The sequence below is a fragment of the Leiobunum rupestre genome, chromosome 1, assembly GCF_980474605.1.
Source record: "Leiobunum rupestre chromosome 1, qqLeiRupe1.1.hap1, whole genome shotgun sequence".
Lineage (NCBI taxonomy): Eukaryota > Metazoa > Arthropoda > Arachnida > Opiliones > Sclerosomatidae > Leiobunum > Leiobunum rupestre.
Window position 1 is genome coordinate 61,789,089 of NC_143384.1, and position 9,732 is coordinate 61,798,820.

The 9,732-nt window shown below is 41.0% G+C and overlaps 47 non-coding genes across 47 annotated transcripts; all 47 read left to right on the forward strand.

Moving 5' to 3' along the window:
* Positions 1 to 59: 59 nt before the first annotated feature.
* TRNAS-UGA (transfer RNA serine (anticodon UGA)) lies at positions 60 to 141 on the forward strand. The gene has a single exon. It is a non-coding gene; the product is annotated as a tRNA-Ser (tRNA).
* Positions 142 to 217: 76 nt separating this feature from the next.
* On the forward strand, positions 218 to 299 carry TRNAS-UGA (transfer RNA serine (anticodon UGA)). Its single transcript has one exon. It is a non-coding gene; the product is annotated as a tRNA-Ser (tRNA).
* Positions 300 to 375: 76 nt separating this feature from the next.
* Positions 376 to 457, forward strand: TRNAS-UGA (transfer RNA serine (anticodon UGA)). Its single transcript has one exon. It is a non-coding gene; the product is annotated as a tRNA-Ser (tRNA).
* A 76-nt stretch (positions 458 to 533) lies between these two features.
* Positions 534 to 615, forward strand: TRNAS-UGA (transfer RNA serine (anticodon UGA)). The gene has a single exon. It is a non-coding gene; the product is annotated as a tRNA-Ser (tRNA).
* A 76-nt stretch (positions 616 to 691) lies between these two features.
* Positions 692 to 773, forward strand: TRNAS-UGA (transfer RNA serine (anticodon UGA)). The gene has a single exon. It is a non-coding gene; the product is annotated as a tRNA-Ser (tRNA).
* Positions 774 to 997: 224 nt separating this feature from the next.
* TRNAS-UGA (transfer RNA serine (anticodon UGA)) lies at positions 998 to 1,079 on the forward strand. Its single transcript has one exon. It is a non-coding gene; the product is annotated as a tRNA-Ser (tRNA).
* Positions 1,080 to 1,155: 76 nt separating this feature from the next.
* On the forward strand, positions 1,156 to 1,237 carry TRNAS-UGA (transfer RNA serine (anticodon UGA)). Its single transcript has one exon. It is a non-coding gene; the product is annotated as a tRNA-Ser (tRNA).
* Positions 1,238 to 1,461: 224 nt separating this feature from the next.
* On the forward strand, positions 1,462 to 1,543 carry TRNAS-UGA (transfer RNA serine (anticodon UGA)). Its single transcript has one exon. It is a non-coding gene; the product is annotated as a tRNA-Ser (tRNA).
* Positions 1,544 to 1,619: 76 nt separating this feature from the next.
* Positions 1,620 to 1,701, forward strand: TRNAS-UGA (transfer RNA serine (anticodon UGA)). Its single transcript has one exon. It is a non-coding gene; the product is annotated as a tRNA-Ser (tRNA).
* A 76-nt stretch (positions 1,702 to 1,777) lies between these two features.
* On the forward strand, positions 1,778 to 1,859 carry TRNAS-UGA (transfer RNA serine (anticodon UGA)). The gene has a single exon. It is a non-coding gene; the product is annotated as a tRNA-Ser (tRNA).
* Positions 1,860 to 1,935: 76 nt separating this feature from the next.
* TRNAS-UGA (transfer RNA serine (anticodon UGA)) lies at positions 1,936 to 2,017 on the forward strand. The gene has a single exon. It is a non-coding gene; the product is annotated as a tRNA-Ser (tRNA).
* A 382-nt stretch (positions 2,018 to 2,399) lies between these two features.
* TRNAS-UGA (transfer RNA serine (anticodon UGA)) lies at positions 2,400 to 2,481 on the forward strand. The gene has a single exon. It is a non-coding gene; the product is annotated as a tRNA-Ser (tRNA).
* Positions 2,482 to 2,705: 224 nt separating this feature from the next.
* Positions 2,706 to 2,787, forward strand: TRNAS-UGA (transfer RNA serine (anticodon UGA)). The gene has a single exon. It is a non-coding gene; the product is annotated as a tRNA-Ser (tRNA).
* Positions 2,788 to 2,863: 76 nt separating this feature from the next.
* Positions 2,864 to 2,945, forward strand: TRNAS-UGA (transfer RNA serine (anticodon UGA)). The gene has a single exon. It is a non-coding gene; the product is annotated as a tRNA-Ser (tRNA).
* A 75-nt stretch (positions 2,946 to 3,020) lies between these two features.
* Positions 3,021 to 3,102, forward strand: TRNAS-UGA (transfer RNA serine (anticodon UGA)). The gene has a single exon. It is a non-coding gene; the product is annotated as a tRNA-Ser (tRNA).
* Positions 3,103 to 3,178: 76 nt separating this feature from the next.
* TRNAS-UGA (transfer RNA serine (anticodon UGA)) lies at positions 3,179 to 3,260 on the forward strand. Its single transcript has one exon. It is a non-coding gene; the product is annotated as a tRNA-Ser (tRNA).
* Positions 3,261 to 3,336: 76 nt separating this feature from the next.
* Positions 3,337 to 3,418, forward strand: TRNAS-UGA (transfer RNA serine (anticodon UGA)). Its single transcript has one exon. It is a non-coding gene; the product is annotated as a tRNA-Ser (tRNA).
* Positions 3,419 to 3,494: 76 nt separating this feature from the next.
* On the forward strand, positions 3,495 to 3,576 carry TRNAS-UGA (transfer RNA serine (anticodon UGA)). Its single transcript has one exon. It is a non-coding gene; the product is annotated as a tRNA-Ser (tRNA).
* A 76-nt stretch (positions 3,577 to 3,652) lies between these two features.
* TRNAS-UGA (transfer RNA serine (anticodon UGA)) lies at positions 3,653 to 3,734 on the forward strand. Its single transcript has one exon. It is a non-coding gene; the product is annotated as a tRNA-Ser (tRNA).
* A 75-nt stretch (positions 3,735 to 3,809) lies between these two features.
* TRNAA-UGC (transfer RNA alanine (anticodon UGC)) lies at positions 3,810 to 3,891 on the forward strand. Its single transcript has one exon. It is a non-coding gene; the product is annotated as a tRNA-Ala (tRNA).
* Positions 3,892 to 4,115: 224 nt separating this feature from the next.
* TRNAS-UGA (transfer RNA serine (anticodon UGA)) lies at positions 4,116 to 4,197 on the forward strand. Its single transcript has one exon. It is a non-coding gene; the product is annotated as a tRNA-Ser (tRNA).
* A 520-nt stretch (positions 4,198 to 4,717) lies between these two features.
* On the forward strand, positions 4,718 to 4,799 carry TRNAS-UGA (transfer RNA serine (anticodon UGA)). The gene has a single exon. It is a non-coding gene; the product is annotated as a tRNA-Ser (tRNA).
* A 76-nt stretch (positions 4,800 to 4,875) lies between these two features.
* Positions 4,876 to 4,957, forward strand: TRNAA-UGC (transfer RNA alanine (anticodon UGC)). The gene has a single exon. It is a non-coding gene; the product is annotated as a tRNA-Ala (tRNA).
* Positions 4,958 to 5,033: 76 nt separating this feature from the next.
* TRNAS-UGA (transfer RNA serine (anticodon UGA)) lies at positions 5,034 to 5,115 on the forward strand. The gene has a single exon. It is a non-coding gene; the product is annotated as a tRNA-Ser (tRNA).
* Positions 5,116 to 5,191: 76 nt separating this feature from the next.
* On the forward strand, positions 5,192 to 5,273 carry TRNAS-UGA (transfer RNA serine (anticodon UGA)). The gene has a single exon. It is a non-coding gene; the product is annotated as a tRNA-Ser (tRNA).
* A 76-nt stretch (positions 5,274 to 5,349) lies between these two features.
* Positions 5,350 to 5,431, forward strand: TRNAS-UGA (transfer RNA serine (anticodon UGA)). The gene has a single exon. It is a non-coding gene; the product is annotated as a tRNA-Ser (tRNA).
* Positions 5,432 to 5,507: 76 nt separating this feature from the next.
* TRNAS-UGA (transfer RNA serine (anticodon UGA)) lies at positions 5,508 to 5,589 on the forward strand. Its single transcript has one exon. It is a non-coding gene; the product is annotated as a tRNA-Ser (tRNA).
* Positions 5,590 to 5,665: 76 nt separating this feature from the next.
* TRNAS-UGA (transfer RNA serine (anticodon UGA)) lies at positions 5,666 to 5,747 on the forward strand. Its single transcript has one exon. It is a non-coding gene; the product is annotated as a tRNA-Ser (tRNA).
* Positions 5,748 to 5,823: 76 nt separating this feature from the next.
* Positions 5,824 to 5,905, forward strand: TRNAS-UGA (transfer RNA serine (anticodon UGA)). The gene has a single exon. It is a non-coding gene; the product is annotated as a tRNA-Ser (tRNA).
* A 76-nt stretch (positions 5,906 to 5,981) lies between these two features.
* TRNAS-UGA (transfer RNA serine (anticodon UGA)) lies at positions 5,982 to 6,063 on the forward strand. Its single transcript has one exon. It is a non-coding gene; the product is annotated as a tRNA-Ser (tRNA).
* Positions 6,064 to 6,139: 76 nt separating this feature from the next.
* Positions 6,140 to 6,221, forward strand: TRNAA-UGC (transfer RNA alanine (anticodon UGC)). The gene has a single exon. It is a non-coding gene; the product is annotated as a tRNA-Ala (tRNA).
* A 225-nt stretch (positions 6,222 to 6,446) lies between these two features.
* On the forward strand, positions 6,447 to 6,528 carry TRNAS-UGA (transfer RNA serine (anticodon UGA)). Its single transcript has one exon. It is a non-coding gene; the product is annotated as a tRNA-Ser (tRNA).
* A 233-nt stretch (positions 6,529 to 6,761) lies between these two features.
* On the forward strand, positions 6,762 to 6,843 carry TRNAS-UGA (transfer RNA serine (anticodon UGA)). Its single transcript has one exon. It is a non-coding gene; the product is annotated as a tRNA-Ser (tRNA).
* Positions 6,844 to 6,919: 76 nt separating this feature from the next.
* TRNAS-UGA (transfer RNA serine (anticodon UGA)) lies at positions 6,920 to 7,001 on the forward strand. Its single transcript has one exon. It is a non-coding gene; the product is annotated as a tRNA-Ser (tRNA).
* Positions 7,002 to 7,077: 76 nt separating this feature from the next.
* Positions 7,078 to 7,159, forward strand: TRNAS-UGA (transfer RNA serine (anticodon UGA)). Its single transcript has one exon. It is a non-coding gene; the product is annotated as a tRNA-Ser (tRNA).
* A 76-nt stretch (positions 7,160 to 7,235) lies between these two features.
* TRNAS-UGA (transfer RNA serine (anticodon UGA)) lies at positions 7,236 to 7,317 on the forward strand. Its single transcript has one exon. It is a non-coding gene; the product is annotated as a tRNA-Ser (tRNA).
* Positions 7,318 to 7,393: 76 nt separating this feature from the next.
* TRNAS-UGA (transfer RNA serine (anticodon UGA)) lies at positions 7,394 to 7,475 on the forward strand. The gene has a single exon. It is a non-coding gene; the product is annotated as a tRNA-Ser (tRNA).
* Positions 7,476 to 7,551: 76 nt separating this feature from the next.
* TRNAS-UGA (transfer RNA serine (anticodon UGA)) lies at positions 7,552 to 7,633 on the forward strand. Its single transcript has one exon. It is a non-coding gene; the product is annotated as a tRNA-Ser (tRNA).
* Positions 7,634 to 7,709: 76 nt separating this feature from the next.
* TRNAS-UGA (transfer RNA serine (anticodon UGA)) lies at positions 7,710 to 7,791 on the forward strand. Its single transcript has one exon. It is a non-coding gene; the product is annotated as a tRNA-Ser (tRNA).
* Positions 7,792 to 7,867: 76 nt separating this feature from the next.
* Positions 7,868 to 7,949, forward strand: TRNAS-UGA (transfer RNA serine (anticodon UGA)). The gene has a single exon. It is a non-coding gene; the product is annotated as a tRNA-Ser (tRNA).
* Positions 7,950 to 8,025: 76 nt separating this feature from the next.
* TRNAS-UGA (transfer RNA serine (anticodon UGA)) lies at positions 8,026 to 8,107 on the forward strand. The gene has a single exon. It is a non-coding gene; the product is annotated as a tRNA-Ser (tRNA).
* Positions 8,108 to 8,183: 76 nt separating this feature from the next.
* TRNAA-UGC (transfer RNA alanine (anticodon UGC)) lies at positions 8,184 to 8,265 on the forward strand. The gene has a single exon. It is a non-coding gene; the product is annotated as a tRNA-Ala (tRNA).
* A 234-nt stretch (positions 8,266 to 8,499) lies between these two features.
* Positions 8,500 to 8,581, forward strand: TRNAS-UGA (transfer RNA serine (anticodon UGA)). The gene has a single exon. It is a non-coding gene; the product is annotated as a tRNA-Ser (tRNA).
* Positions 8,582 to 8,657: 76 nt separating this feature from the next.
* On the forward strand, positions 8,658 to 8,739 carry TRNAS-UGA (transfer RNA serine (anticodon UGA)). Its single transcript has one exon. It is a non-coding gene; the product is annotated as a tRNA-Ser (tRNA).
* Positions 8,740 to 9,259: 520 nt separating this feature from the next.
* TRNAS-UGA (transfer RNA serine (anticodon UGA)) lies at positions 9,260 to 9,341 on the forward strand. The gene has a single exon. It is a non-coding gene; the product is annotated as a tRNA-Ser (tRNA).
* A 76-nt stretch (positions 9,342 to 9,417) lies between these two features.
* On the forward strand, positions 9,418 to 9,499 carry TRNAA-UGC (transfer RNA alanine (anticodon UGC)). The gene has a single exon. It is a non-coding gene; the product is annotated as a tRNA-Ala (tRNA).
* A 76-nt stretch (positions 9,500 to 9,575) lies between these two features.
* On the forward strand, positions 9,576 to 9,657 carry TRNAS-UGA (transfer RNA serine (anticodon UGA)). Its single transcript has one exon. It is a non-coding gene; the product is annotated as a tRNA-Ser (tRNA).
* Positions 9,658 to 9,732: the final 75 nt, after the last annotated feature.

The window sequence follows — 9,732 nt, forward strand, 5'->3', positions numbered from 1 at the left end:
CACTTATAAGAACGTCAAATATTTAAATTTAATAGTTCTCAAATTTAGTTCATTAACAAGCAGTCGTGGCCGAGTAGTTAAGGCGACAGACTTGAAATCTGTTGGGATCTTCCCGCGCAGGTTCGAATCCTGTCGACTGCGGACGTAGCATTAAATGGCACTTATAAGAACGTCAAATATTTAAATTTAATAGTTCTCAAATTTAGGTCAATAACATGCAGTCGTGGCCGAGTGGTTAAGGCGACAGACTTGAAATCTGTTGGGATCTTCCCGCGCAGGTTCGAATCCTGTCGACTGCGGACATAGCATAAAATGGCTTTTATATGAACATCAAATATTTAAATTTAAAAGTTCTCAAATTTAGGTCATTAACAAGCAGTCGTGGCCGAGTAGTTAAGGCGACAGACTTGAAATCTGTTGGGATCTTCCCGCGCAGGTTCGAATCCTGTCGACTGCGGAAGTAGCATTAAATGGCACTTATAAGAACGTCAAATATTTAAATTTAATAGTTCTCAAATTTAGGTCAATAACAAGCAGTCGTGGCCGAGTGGTTAAGGCGACAGACTTGAAATCTGTTGGGATCTTCCCGCGCAGGCTCGAATCCTGTCGACTACGGACATAGCATTAAATGGCATTTATAAGAACGTAAAATATTTTAATTTAATGGTTCTCAAATTTAGGTCATTAGCAAGCAGTCGTGGCCGAGTGGTTAAGGCGACAGACTTGAAATCTGTTGGGATCTTCCCGCGCAGGTTCGAATCCTGTCGACTGCGGAAGTAGCATTAAATGGCACTTATAAGAACGTCAAAAATTTAAATTTAATAGTTCTCAAATTAAGGTCAATAACATGCAGTCGTGGCCGAGTGGTTAAGGCGACAGACTTGAAATCTGTTGGGATCATCCCGCGCAGGTTTGACTGTGGACGTAGCATTAAATGGCACTTATAAGAACGTCAAATATTTAAATTTAATAGTTCTCAAATTTAGGTCAATAACAAGCAGTCGTGGCCGAGTGGTTAAGGCGACAGACTTGAAATCTGTTGGGATCTTCCCGCGCAGGTTCGAATCCTGTCGACTGCGGACATAACATTAAATGGCATTTATAAGAACGTCAAATATTTAAATTTAATAGTTCTCAAATTTAGGTCATTAACAAGCAGTCGTGGCCGAGTAGTTAAGGCGACAGACTTGAAATCTGTTGGGATCTTCCCGCGCAGGTTCGAATCCTGTCGACTGCGGACATAACATTAAATGGCATTTATAAGAACGTCAAATATTTAAATTTAATAGTTCTCAAATTTAGGTCATTAACATGCAGTCGTGGCCGAGTGGTTAAGGCGACAGACTTGAAATCTGTTGGGATCATCCCGCGCAGGTTTGACTGCGGACGTAGCATTAAATGGCACTTATAAGAACGTCAAATATTTAAATTTAATAGTTCTCAAATTTAGGTCATTAACAAGCAGTCGTGGCCGAGTAGTTAAGGCGACAGACTTGAAATCTGTTGGGATCTTCCCGCGCAGGTTCGAATCCTGTCGACTGCGGACGTAGCATTAAATGGCACTTATAAGAACGTCAAATATTTGAATTTAATAGTTCTCAAATTTAGGTCAATAACAAGCAGTCGTGGCCGAGTGGTTAAGGCGACAGACTTGAAATCTGTTGGGATCTTCCCGCGCAGGTTCGAATCCTGTCGACTGCGGACATAGCATAAAATGGCTTTTATATGAACATCAAATATTTAAATTTAAAAGTTCTCAAATTTAGGTCATTAACAAGCAGTCGTGGCCGAGTAGTTAAGGCGACAGACTTGAAATCTGTTGGGATCTTCCCGCGCAGGTTCGAATCCTGTCGACTGCGGACATAGCATAAAATGGCTTTTATATGAACATCAAATATTTAAATTTAAAAGTTCTCAAATTTAGGTCATTAACAAGCAGTCGTGGCCGAGTAGTTAAGGCGACAGACTTGAAATCTGTTGGGATCTTCCCGCGCAGGTTCGAATCCTGTCGACTGCGGAAGTAGCATTAAATGGCACTTATAAGAACGTCAAATATTTAAATTTAATAGTTCTCAAATTTAGGTCAATAATAAGCAGTCGTGGCCGAGTGGTTAAGGCGACAGACTTGAAATCTGTTGGGATCTTCCCGCGCAGGTTTGACTGTGGACGTAGCATTAAATGGCACTTATAAGAACGTCAAATATTTAAATTTAATAGTTCTCAAATTTAGGTCAATAACAAGCAGTCGTGGCCGAGTGGTTAAGGCGACAGACTTGAAATCTGTTGGGATCTTCCCGCGCAGGCCCGAATCCTGTCGACTACGGACAAAGCATTAAATGGCATTTATAAGAACGTAAAATATTTTAATTTAATGGTTCTCAAATTTAGGTCATTAGCAAGCAGTCGTGGCCGAGTGGTTAAGGCGACAGACTTGAAATCTGTTGGGATCTTCCCGCGCAGGTTCGAATCCTGTCGACTGCGGAAGTAGCATTAAATGGCACTTATAAGAACGTCAAATATTTAAATTTAATAGTTCTCAAATTAAGGTCAATAACATGCAGTCGTGGCCGAGTGGTTAAGGCGACAGACTTGAAATCTGTTGGGATCATCCCGCGCAGGTTTGACTGTGGACGTAGCATTAAATGGCACTTATAAGAACGTCAAATATTTAAATTTAATAGTTCTCAAATTTAGGTCAATAACAAGCAGTCGTGGCCGAGTGGTTAAGGCGACAGACTTGAAATCTGTTGGGATCTTCCCGCGCAGGTTCGAATCCTGTCGACTGTGGACATAACATTAAATGGCATTTATAAGAACGTCAAATATTTAAATTTAATATCTCTCAAATTTAGGTCATTAACAAGCAGTCGTGGCCGAGTAGTTAAGGCGACAGACTTGAAATCTGTTGGGATCTTCCCGCGCAGGTTCGAATCCTGTCGACTGCGGACATAATATTAAAAGGCATTTATAAGAACGTCAAATATTTAAATTTAATAGTTCTCAAATTTGGTCATTAACAAGCAGTCGTGGCCGAGTGTTTAAGGCGACAGACTTGAAATCTGTTGGGATCTTCCCGCGCAGGTTCGAATCCTGTCGACTGCGGACATAGCATAAAATGGCTTTTATATGAACATCAAATATTTAAATTTAATAGTTCTCAAATTTAGGTCATTAACAAGCAGTCGTGGCCGAGTAGTTAAGGCGACAGACTTGAAATCTGTTGGGATCTTCCCGCGCAGGTTCGAATCCTGTCGACTGCGGACGTAGCATTAAATGGCACTTATAAGAACGTCAAATATTTAAATTTAATAGTTCTCAAATTTAGGTCAATAACAAGCAGTCGTGGCCGAGTGGTTAAGGCGACAGACTTGAAATCTGTTGGGATCTTCCCGCGCAGGTTCGAATCCTGTCGACTGCGGACATAGCATAAAATGGCTTTTATATGAACATCAAATATTTAAATTTAAAAGTTCTCAAATTTAGGTCATTAACAAGCAGTCGTGGCCGAGTAGTTAAGGCGACAGACTTGAAATCTGTTGGGATCTTCCCGCGCAGGTTCGAATCCTGTCGACTGCGGAAGTAGCATTAAATGGCACTTATAAGAACGTCAAATATTTAAATTTAATAGTTCTCAAATTTAGGTCAATAACAAGCAGTCGTGGCCGAGTGGTTAAGGCGACAGACTTGAAATCTGTTGGGATCTTCCCGCGCAGGTTCGAATCCTGTCGACTGCGGACAAAGCATAAAATGGCTTTTATATGAACATCAAATATTTAAATTTAAAAGTTCTCAATTTAGGTCATTAACAAGCAGTCGTGGCCGAGTGGTTAAGGCGACAGACTTGCAATCTGTTGGGATCTTCCCGCGTAGGTTCGAATCCTGTCGACTGCGGACGTAGCATTAAATGGCACTTATAAGAACGTCAAATATTTAAATTTAATAGTTCTCAAATTAAGGTCAATAACAAGCAGTCGTGGCCGAGTGGTTTAGGCTCAAGACTTGAAATCTGTTGGGATCTTCCTGCGCGGGTTTGACTGCGGACGTAGCATTAAATGGCACTTATAAGAACGTCAAATATTTAAATTTAATAGTTCTCAAATTTAGGTCAATAACAAGCAGTCGTGGCCGAGTAGTTAAGGCAACAGACTTGAAATCTGTTGGGATCTTCCCGCGCAGGTTCGAATCCTGTCGACTGCGGACGTAGCATTAAATGGCACTTATAAGAACGTCAAATATTTAAATTTAATAGTTCTCAAATTTAGGTCAATAACAAGCAGTCGTGGCCGAGTGGTTAAGGCGACAGACTTGAAATCTGTTGGGATCATCCCGCGCAGGTTTGACTGTGGACGTAGCATTAAATGGCACTTATAAGAACGTCAAATATTTAAATTTAATAGTTCTCAAATTTAGGTCATTAAGAAGCAGTCGTGGCCGAGTGGTTAAGGCGACAGATTTGAAATCTGTTGGGATCATCCCGCGCAGGTTTGACTGTGGACGTAGCATTAAATGGCACTTATAAGAACGTCAAATATTTAAATTTAATAGTTCTCAAATTTAGGTCATTAACAAGCAGTCGTGGCCGAGTGGTTAAGGCGACAGACTTGAAATCTGTTGGGATCATCCCGCGCAGGTTTGACTGTGGACGTAGCATTAAATGGCACTTATAAGAACGTCAAATATTTAAATTTAATAGTTCTCAAATTTAGGTCAATAACAAGCAGTCGTGGCCGAGTAGTTAAGGCGACAGACTTGAAATCTGTTGGGATCTTCCCGCGCAGGTTCGAATCCTGTCGACTGCGGACAAAGCATAAAATGGCTTTTATATGAACATCAAATATTTAAATTTAAAAGTTCTCAAATTTAGGTCATTAACAAGCAGTCGTGGCCGAGTGGTTAAGGCGACAGACTTGCAATCTGTTGGGAGCTTCCCGCGTAGGTTCGAATCCTGTCGACTGCGGACGTAGCATTAAATGGCACTTATAAGAACGTCAAATATTTAAATTTAATAGTTCTCAAATTTAGGTCAATAACAAGCAGTCGTGGCCGAGTGGTTAAGGCGACAGACTTGAAATCTGTTGGGATCTTCCCGCGCAGGTTCGAATCCTCTCGACTGCGGACATAACATTAAATGGCATTTATAAGAACGTCAAATATTTCAATTTAATAGTTCTCAAATTTAGGTCAATAACAAGCAGTCGTGGCCGAGTGGTTAAGGCGACAGACTTGAAATCTGTTGGGATCTTCCCGCGCAGGTTCGAATCCTCTCGACTGCGGACATAACATTAAATGGCATTTATAAGAACGTCAAATATTTCAATTTAATAGTTCTCAAATTTAGGTCAATAACAAGCAGTCGTGGCCGAGTAGTCAAGGCGACAGACTTGAAATCTGTTGGGATCTTCCCGCGCAGGTTCGAATCCTGTCGACTGCGGACGTAGCATTAAATGGCACTTATAAGAACGTCAAATATTTAAATTTAATAGTTCTCAAATTTAGGTCATTAACAAGCAGTCGTGGCCGAGTAGTTAAGGCGACAGACTTGAAATCTGTTGGGATCTTCCCGCGCAGGTTCGAATCCTGTCGACTGCGGACGTAGCATTAAATGGCACTTATAAGAACGTCAAATATTTAAATTTAATAGTTCTCAAATTTAGGTCAATAACAAGCAGTCGTGGCCGAGTGGTTAAGGCGACAGACTTGAAATCTGTTGGGATCTTCCCGCGCAGGTTCGAATCCTGTCGACTGCGGACATAGCATAAAATGGCTTTTATATGAACATCAAATACCTAAATTTAAAAGTTCTCAAATTAAGGTCATTAACAAGCAGTCGTGGCCGAGTAGTTAAGGCGACAGACTTGAAATCTGTTGGGATCTTCCCGCGCAGGTTCGAATCCTGTCGACTGCGGAAGTAGCATTAAATGGCACTTATAAGAACGTCAAATATTTAAATTTAATAGTTCTCAAATTAAGGTCAATAACAAGCAGTCGTGGCCGAGTGGTTAAGGCGACAGACTTGAAATCTGTTGGGATCTTCCCGAGCAGGTTCGAATCCTGTCGACTGCGGACAAAGCATAAAATGGCTTTTATATGAACATCAAATATTTCAATTTAAAAGTTCTCAAATTTAGGTCATTAACAAGCAGTCGTGGCCGAGTGGTTAAGGTGACAGACTTGCAATCTGGTGGGATCTTCCCGCGTAGGTTCGAATCCTGTCGACTGCGGACGTAGCATTAAATGGCACTTATAAGAACGTCAAATATTTAAATTCAATAGTTCTCAAAATTAAGGTCAATAACAAGCAGTCGTGGCCGAGTGGTTTAGGCTCAAGACTTGAAATCTGTTGGGATCTTCCTGCGCGGGTTTGACTGCGGACGTAGCATTAAATGGCACTTATAAGAACGTCAAATATTTAAATTTAATAGTTCTCAAATTTAGGTCAATAACAAGCAGTCGTGGCCGAGTGGTTAAGGCGACAGACTTGAAATCTGTTGGGATCTTCCCGCGCAGGTTCGAATCCTGTCGACTGCGGACGTAGCTTTAAATGACACTTATAAGAACTTCAAATATTTCAATTTAATAGTTCTCAAATTTATGTCATTAACAAGCAGTCGTGGCCGAGTGGTTAAGGCGACAGATTGAAATCTGTTGGGATCTTCCCGCGCAGGTTCGAATCCTGTCGACTGCGGACGTAGCATTAAATGGCACTTATAAGAACGTCAAATATTTAAATTTAATAGTTCTCAAATTTAGGTCAATAACAAGCAGTCGTGGCCGAGTGGTTAAGGCGACAGACTTGAAATCTGTTGGGATCTTCCCGCGCAGGTTCGAAATCTGTCGACTGCGGACGTAGCATTAAATGGCAATTATAAGAACGTCAAATATTTAAATTTAATAGTTCTCAAATTTAGGTCAATAACAAGCAGTCGTGGCCGAGTGGTTAAGGCGACAGACTTGAAATCTGTTGGGATCTTCCCGCGCAGGTTCGAATCCTGTCGACTGCGGACGTAGCATTAAATGGCACTTATAAGAACGTCAAATATTTAAATTTAATAGTTCTCAAATTTAGGTCATTAACAAGCAGTCGTGGCCGAGTAGTTAAGGCGACAGACTTGAAATCTGTTGGGATCTTCCCGCGCAGGTTCGAATCCTGTCGACTGCGGACGTAGCATTAAATGGCACTTATAAGAACGTCAAATATTTAAATTTAATAGTTCTCAAATTTAGGTCAATAACAAGCAGTCGTGGCCGAGTGGTTAAGGCGACAGACTTGAAATCTGTTGGGATCTTCCCGCGCAGGTTCGAATCCTGTCGACTGCGGAAGTAGCATTAAATGGCACTTATAAGAACGTCAAATATTTAAATTTAATAGTTCTCAAATTTAGGTCAATAACAAGCAGTCGTGGCCGAGTGGTTAAGGCGACAGACTTGAAATCTGTTGGGATCTTCCCGCGCAGGTTCGAATCCTGTCGACTGCGGAAGTAGCATTAAATGGCACTTATAAGAACGTCAAATATTTAAATTTAATAGTTCTCAAATTAAGGTCAATAACAAGCAGTCGTGGCCGAGTGGTTAAGGCGACAGACTTGAAATCTGTTGGGATCTTCCCGCGCAGGTTCGAATCCTGTCGACTGCGGACAAAGCATAAAATGGCTTTTATATGAACATCAAATATTTAAATTTAAAAGTTCTCAAATTTAGGTCATTAACAAGCAGTCGTGGCCGAGTGGTTAAGGCGACAGACTTGAAATCTGTTGGGATCTTCCCGCGCAGGTTCGAATCCTGTCGACTGCGGACGTAGCATTAAATGGCACTTATAAGAACGTCAAATATTTAAATTTAATAGTTCTCAAATTTAGGTCAATAACAAGCAGTCGTGGCCGAGTGGTTAAGGCGACAGACTTGAAATCTGTTGGGATCTTCCCGCGCAGGTTCGAATCCTCTCGACTGCGGACATAACATTAAATGGCATTTATAAGAACGTCAAATATTTCAATTTAATAGTTCTCAAATTTAGGTCAATAACAAGCAGTCGTGGCCGAGTGGTTAAGGCGACAGACTTGAAATCTGTTGGGATCTTCCCGCGCAGGTTCGAATCCTCTCGACTGCGGACATAACATTAAATGGCATTTATAAGAACGTCAAATATTTCAATTTAATAGTTCTCAAATTTAGGTCAATAACAAGCAGTCGTGGCCGAGTGGTTAAGGCGACAGACTTGCAATCTGTTGGGATCTTCCCGCGTAGGTTCGAATCCTGTCGACTGCGGACGTAGCATTAAATGGCACTTATAAGAACGTCAAATATTTAAATTTAATAGTTCTCAAATTTAGGTCAATAACAAGCAGTCGTCACCGAGTGGTTAAGGCGACAGACTTGAAATCTGTTGGGATCTTCCCGCGCAGGTTCGAATCCTCTCGACTGCGGACATAACATTAAATGGCATTTATAAGAACGTCAAATATTTCAATTTAATAGTTCTCAAATTTAGGTCATTAACAAGCAGTCGTGGCCGAGTGGTTAAGGCGACAGACTTGAAATCTGTTGGGATCTTCCCGCGCAGTTTCGAATCCTGTCGACTGCGGACAAAGCATAAAATGGCTTTTATATGAACATCAAATATTTAAATTTAAAAGTTCTCAAATTTAGGTCATTAACAAGCAGTCGTGGCCGAGTGGTTAAGGCGACAGACTTGAAATCTGTTGGGATCTTCCCGCGCAGGTTCGAATCCTGTCGACTGCGGACGTAGCATTAAATGGCACTTATAAGAACGTCAAATATTTAAATTTAATAGTTCTCAAATTTAGGTCAATAACAAGCAGTCGTGGCCGAGTGGTTAAGGCGACAGACTTGAAATCTGTTGGGATCATCCCGCGCAGGTTTGACTGTGGACGTAGCATTAAATGGCACTTATAAGAACGTCAAATATTTAAATTTAATAGTTCTCAAATTTAGGTCATTAACAAGCAGTCGTGGCCGAGTGGTTAAGGCGACAGATTTGAAATCTGTTGGGATCATCCCGCGCAGGTTTGACTGTGGACGTAGCATTAAATGGCACTTATAAGAACGTCAAATATTTAAATTTAATAGTTCTCAAATTTAGGTCATTAACAAGCAGTCGTGGCCGAGTGGTTAAGGCGACAGACTTGAAATCTGTTGGGATCATCCCGCGCAGGTTTGACTGTGGACGTAGCATTAAATGGCACTTATAAGAACGTCAAATATTTAAATTTAATAGTTCTCAAATTTAGGTCAATAACAAGCAGTCGTGGCCGAGTAGTTAAGGCGACAGACTTGAAATCTGTTGGGATCTTCCCGCGCAGGTTCGAATCCTGTCGACTGCGGACAAAGCATAAAATGGCATTTATATGAACATCAAATATTTAAATTTAAAAGTTCTCAAATTTAGGTCATTAACAAGCAGTCGTGGCCGAGTGGTTAAGGCGACAGACTTGCAATCTGTTGGGAGCTTCCCGCGTAGGTTCGAATCCTGTCGACTGCGGACGTAGCATTAAATGGCACTTATAAGAACGTCAAATATTTAAATTTAATAGTTCTCAAATTTAGGTCAATAACAAGCAGTCGTGGCCGAGTGGTTAAGGCGACAGACTTGAAATCTGTTGGGATCTTCCCGCGCAGGTTCGAATCCTCTCGACTGCGGACATAACATTAAATGGCATTTATAAGAACGTCAAATATTTCAATTTAATAGTTCTCAAATTTAGGTCAATAACA